We start from the raw sequence: 6,485 nt of genomic DNA, 5'->3' as shown, positions 1-6,485 counted from the left end.
AAAAATATTTTTAAGATTGTTTGTTAATTTCCTTATTTTATTTATTGTTATTTAAATCTATTTACTTAGGATTATTTAAGATTGTTTAATTATTTATTATTTAAATGTAATAATTTATTTTAAATATTTAAAGTTTATTCATTCACTTATTTTCATTTTTATATTCATTCATTATTTGCATTTATTTATTTACAATTATTTTAAGTTAAAATGGTTTGTTTGTTTACTATTACTTTTTATTTATAAATAAATAATCACATAAACAACCTATGAAAGGTTACAAAATATTAAAAACATATTATACATAATTTGACAAATATACATACAAAGATAGATAGATAGTTTATTTATTTTTGCTTTTATTTATTAATTTATTTATGTACTTATTTAAACTTTCCTAAACTTTTGAGTTTGAAATCAGAGTTTGTGAATTTATCTCAGGGCTGATGGGTTTGGTTCTTGGCTTACAACTCTTTACTGACAAGCTTCTGTTCTTATTAGTAATATTTTTCCCTTCTAAGTTTAAGAAAACACACCCACTCACATCGTTGGCTGTCTCTCACACGCTCCCATGGTCTCAGTGTTTGATGCAGTGGGGTCTCCGTGGGTCTCTGCAGGCCTGATGTTCAGATTGATGGTCCTCATCATGATGAAGTCTCGGCCTAAACTGCAGGATTATTGCGTTCCAGCGGGCCGGAGAGCTTTACCTCATCCTGCAAACCAGCACATCCGTCATGAGCACCGTAAGCCTGCCTTACAAACACCCACACCTCTGAGGAGCATCCCATCGCTCCGGTGCTGGATTACACACAGCGAATGAAGACGGAGCACTCGTCAAACCTGCAAATCAGCCATTGAGAAAAATCCAGTTCAGTGATCTTTACCTCCAATGCTCAGATGAATGCTGGACATTCAAAGAGAAGATTATAATAAAACCACTGAAAGGTCACTCTGTTTTCATAAAACTGAAATCTGTTCCACACATGACAGGAATAATGTGTCCTTTATGAGGCTGACCTTTTGAAATAATATATTATATAGAGTTGTTCTCACAAATCAGTCTCATTTGAGTGCTGTATGTGCCTCAATAACTCGCTATTAAAATAATTTATGGTTTCACACCTAATTCTTCATTGCATTACACCAAATACACAAAATAATGTTCTTTTTAGCAGCATCATATGACCCCTTTAATTCTTATTTCTTTTGCATTTAACATGCGTCTTTTCTTCTCTGCCTGTTTTTATTTTTCTTACCCAAAGAGCATTTTACTGTCCAACGGTCATGCCTTAACTTTGCAAATTCTAGTATTGCATTAATATTGCATCCTTCTCATGGGTCTTTAATAATTTTTGACTTTTCAGTCTGAGGTTAATCTCTTTTTGGCTCATTTTATCTGTAAAAAAAAAAAAAAGAACCTGCTTTATAACCTGAATATAAGGAGATTTTCACTTCCAGCCTTCAGGGACAATTACATATTACTTATAAATGATTAAATACAAAATTAGTAGTAGTTATTAAGATTGACTTGGTTTGGAATTGGTAAAATGTGCTTGAAAAAAACATGATCAGAAAAAAAAATATATATATGAATATATATTATAGATAGAATAAATTCTATAGACTAGAATTCAATAGATGTATATTATATGAACATTAATCCAGCATCTGATGAATGATCGACGGGAAAAAAATAATTCAGAGACCAGAATATCACAGAGGCTTAAAGGCATAGTTCATCCAAGGAAAATAAAATATATATATATATATATATATATATATATATATACTATATATACACATACACATATATATGAAGATTTTACTCTGAACAACATCATTACTAATCTGAGACGAAAAGAGTTTTGTTTTTGAGAGCTTCAGTTCAGAGTGTTGTAAAGGTCTGTGATGCTAATAGCTTTCATTGAAGACAATATGACTCTGGAATTGAAACGCTGGCTCAGATCCGCTGCTCACTGATTTTGCCCTCGGCTGACATTGGGAAGAGTTTTTAGGGTTGTGTGTCCTCTAATGACGCACGACAGACCCTGTGTGTGTTAATTAATGTTTTTTTATGAATCTCTTGACTCATTATCACCAAAGACAGGAATTAAACTTCTGTGGCATTAATACTCACACTAAAACATGCCAGAAAACCAGAGAACAAAGACATGAAGAGATACACAGATGCACGGTCTCAGTTAGCTTCTTTTTCATACTTTGTCATCATGAAATCACCTATTAGTTATATTATATGTTCATCTGTTTGTGTATGTATGCATGGAAATAACCTGCTCATTTGTGGTTAGTTATTCATTTGTGTCTGTTTCACGTAGATCAAAATCGTGCTCCTTTTCTTTAACCAAAAAGGCAAAGCTGAAAAAAGAACCAAAGTTTTCTTGAAAGAACTCACAACTTGTTTTTATTCATATTTTTTTAAAACTATTACTTTACTATTATTTATTTAACTATTTATGATTATTTATTCATTAATTTACCATTTAACATTAATTATTTATTTTTAAATTATGTATTACTTAATTATTTATTTAATTGTATTTATTTTTTTCATTATTTACAATAGTTTATTTGTTTGTTTAATTATTTATTTACAATTATTTAAGATTATTAAATCATTTGTTATTTACTGATTGATTGATTGATTGATACTAGCTTATACTTTTTGGTATGTAAAAGAATATTTTTAAGACAACATATTGTACAACATATTTTATCATTACATTATTTTTATTATTCTATTCTATTTTTATTGTTACATTTAATTAATTAATTTAAAATATTTTAATATAATAATAGCCTGTTCTATAATAGTTTTACTTTTTGATATGTAAATTTTTTTTTTAAAACAACATATTGTATTTACATTTTATCATTATAGTAAACTAAATTCATGTAAATTATGTTATATCACACATTATTATTATACATAAAGAAAAAAATAAAAGTAATGCAATTATTATATTATATCTGTATGAAGTCATCTATTATTCATAATACATTTTAATCTTTTGTGTGTGTGTGTGTGTGTGCGTGCTTTGAAATAACATCCCTTGCAGCAAGTACTTCACTTGCACAGGCTGTGTGTGTTTTTGTTTTAATATATGATAGTCAGAAATCTTTACAGCCATAAAATGATCGAGATCTCCAGGTCCCGCATCTTATTTGAGAAATAAACATCTTGATCCCCGGCGGAGAGAGTATGAATGCTGAGGACCTCCAGGGCTGAAAATCCACACAGATATTAAATCAAGAGCTCTGGCGCTATTTGATTTAGATTGGAACTTTGGAGCGGGTTCGCAAATCTTTTGATTCAGATCAGGACTTCAGAGCTCGTATCGTGAATCTTTTGATTCAGATCTGAATAATGGTTCGTGAATCACTATTCAGGGGTGCGTTTCCCAAAAGCAACTATGGTCGCAAGTTCCGTCGTTACCAATAGATTTCAATGGAACTAACTACCATAGTTAGCTAACAATGCTTTTGGGAAACGCACCCAAGATCGGGACCTCAGAGCGGGTTCGTGAATCATTTGATTCAGATCAGGACTTCGGATCACATTTCATACGGTGTCAATTTCAAATGAATGTGAAGATATCATATGCACCTCAAAACTTTATCTGAAACCTTTATCTCTAGGCTCTTTTAATTTTCTAAAAATTAGCCTATATGCTTGCAGTTTAAGTGTTTTTTTTTTATTCATGCCACAATAATAAATAAGTGTCTAGAATTTTTATAATAAATATCCTGAAAAAGACAAATGAAACATGTCTTTTATATATGGATGGCAATATTTAATATTTATTGCAACTTGAAATGTTTTATTTGGGGTCATCATATATATGTAATTCTTACATTGATATTTTATACTGGGCTAAATTAGGAGTAGCAATGTTTTACTTAGTGCCACTCCGGTAGATCCGCCCCTGAATGTGGCACTACACAGTCCTGCAGAAATATTCCCGTGATTCACGGCTGTTGTGCTGCTCGTTTCTTCAGCGTGTTCACCGCTGGGGGACGCACGCATCCGTTCCTCTGCAGTTCAGGATCAAATCGTGCTCGTGTTCTTTAACCAAAAGGCAAAGCTGAAAAAGAACCAAAGTTTTCTTGCAAGTCATTTGTATGTTTGACTCTTCTTCTTTTTCTGTTTCTTCTTCTTTCTTATTAATATGATATTTCTACAATATCTATATATTTATATTAATATAATACACACACACACACACACACACACACACACACATATATATATATATGTGTGTGTGTGTGTGTGTATGCATATGCATTATGTCGTATAATACAACAATATATCAACAGAATATGTAAATTGTTTAATTTTTTTTGTGCATTTATTTGTACATTTGTTCTTTTCATCTTTTTTAAGATTTATTCATTTATTGTTTATAAAACATTTATTGTTTTAGTATTTATATAATGTTCAATAATTTACAAATTTAGTAATGTAAAGTAATATAAAGATATACACTTGAATAATTATATATGTATATATGTGTGTGTATATAATATAATAAAATAGTAATAATTAAATTATGTTTAAATGTAATCATTTATTTATATATATATAAAAGCGTATATTGGTGTGTGTGTGTGTGTATATATATATATATATATATACAGTATATAATAATATGTACAGTATGTATATGTATATATATATATATATTAAGGTGATTGAATCAAATGCATTATGTCACTTATGTGTGTCAACACACACACACACACAATATATATATATATATATACAGTATATATATATATTCATACAAATTCATATAAAGTAAAATAACTTAATTAAATAATTTAATTAACATACAGCAGTCTTTTCATATATTATTTGGTGTTACAGAAAAAAGCCCAAGATGTCCTCATGAACATACACCAGGACCTGCAACCAACAGAGCATGTCATAACACGTTATCAGAGGTATTGACAAAAATAAACTCATGCCCACTACACAGCGCACTGCTGGGTGTCCGAGGGTTCTAACAGCAGTTACCCCTGCTGTAGCGCCTTCACTCCTCCTACAGTGTTTGTAACCTGCTCATGTCCCTCGCAGCACTGAGCACAGAGCGATGGAGATCTGGCCTCTGCCATGACTCTTAGTGGGCGGCTGTGTGTTCGTGCCACCGGCACAGAGTGGGAACGACTCCCACATCCCACCACAACACCTTGCAGGCGCTCTGTCATCGTGCAGCAGCGATATTTTACTGTGTGCCACCTTTTATTTACGCACACCAGACTCCTCTGCTCTTTAAACTAGGAATTACATAAATATCTGGATGACAAAGTACATCAATGCAAGCGAAAACAAAAATTAGTCAGCATGCAAAGGGCTCTTTTATGAAATATAAATATATCAGAGGGTCTTTACAGACAGGCCTCTGAAGGATATTGGTGACCTTTATCATCACAACAGTTTTCAGCATCCGTAAAGTTAGTGAAACTTTCGGAAACACTTTACTTAAAGCCTTTATAATGCATTATAAAAGTAATGCATTAATTATGCCTCGTAATGCACCTTATAATGCACTGTATGAGCTCATGAATAATTTTAACCACAGTTAATACATTATAACACTTGTCAATTCATTTTTACACTATGCATTTTAAATTAGGTTATAATCATTTACAACAAGATATAATGTATTACAATGCACATTATGAATAATTATAATGCATTATACCTTTTAATAGCGCATTATACGTAAAGGCTTTAAGTAAAGTGTTACCAAACTTTCTCCCACATGATGTGAAATACAGCTGTGTTGAGCTCATACGCCTCCATCTATTGTTTCAAGTATCAATTCAATTCAAGTTGATTTGTATAGCGCTTTTATTTGTATTTTTATAGGATGCAGGACAACCAGCTAGCAGTGCATTACAATAGTCCAGTCTAGAGGTCATGAATGCATGAACTAGCTTTTCTGCATCAGAAACAGGTAACATGTTTCGTAACTTGGCAATGTTTCTAAGATGTAAGAATGCTGTTTTTGTAACATGGGAAATATGATTTTCAGAAGACACGTTGCTGTCTAATATAACACCCAGATGTTTGACAGTAGAGGAAGTAACAAAAGTACTCAGTTTTCAATTTTACTCGAGTGAAAGTACAAAAGTACTTGATTTTTTATGTACTTAAGTAAAAAGTACCGATAGATTAATGTTTATTTTGCAGTTTTATATAGGCTACTTTTATCATTTAATTTTATATATTAGCATATATTTTTTATAATCCTACTGCTCAAAATACCTGGGCTTTTCCCAAAATAACCAATAAGGAAATAATTAATATAATAAGGAAGATATAATTAGATTTTCATAATGATTTTTTTCTTCTCAAACCTTGTCTGTGGTGTAAAAACACCCCTGGCCAAATGCCCCCAGAGGGCATCATTTCCCACTTTCATAATTACTGTAGTTACCATGTTCTGAACATCACATCCTTT

The sequence above is a fragment of the Sinocyclocheilus rhinocerous genome, unplaced genomic scaffold (genome assembly GCF_001515625.1).
Source record: "Sinocyclocheilus rhinocerous isolate Xijiao unplaced genomic scaffold, SAMN03320098_v1.1 scaffold2739, whole genome shotgun sequence".
NCBI classification, from domain to species: Eukaryota; Metazoa; Chordata; class Actinopteri; order Cypriniformes; family Cyprinidae; genus Sinocyclocheilus; species Sinocyclocheilus rhinocerous.
Note: the sequence above shows the minus strand (reverse complement) of the source record.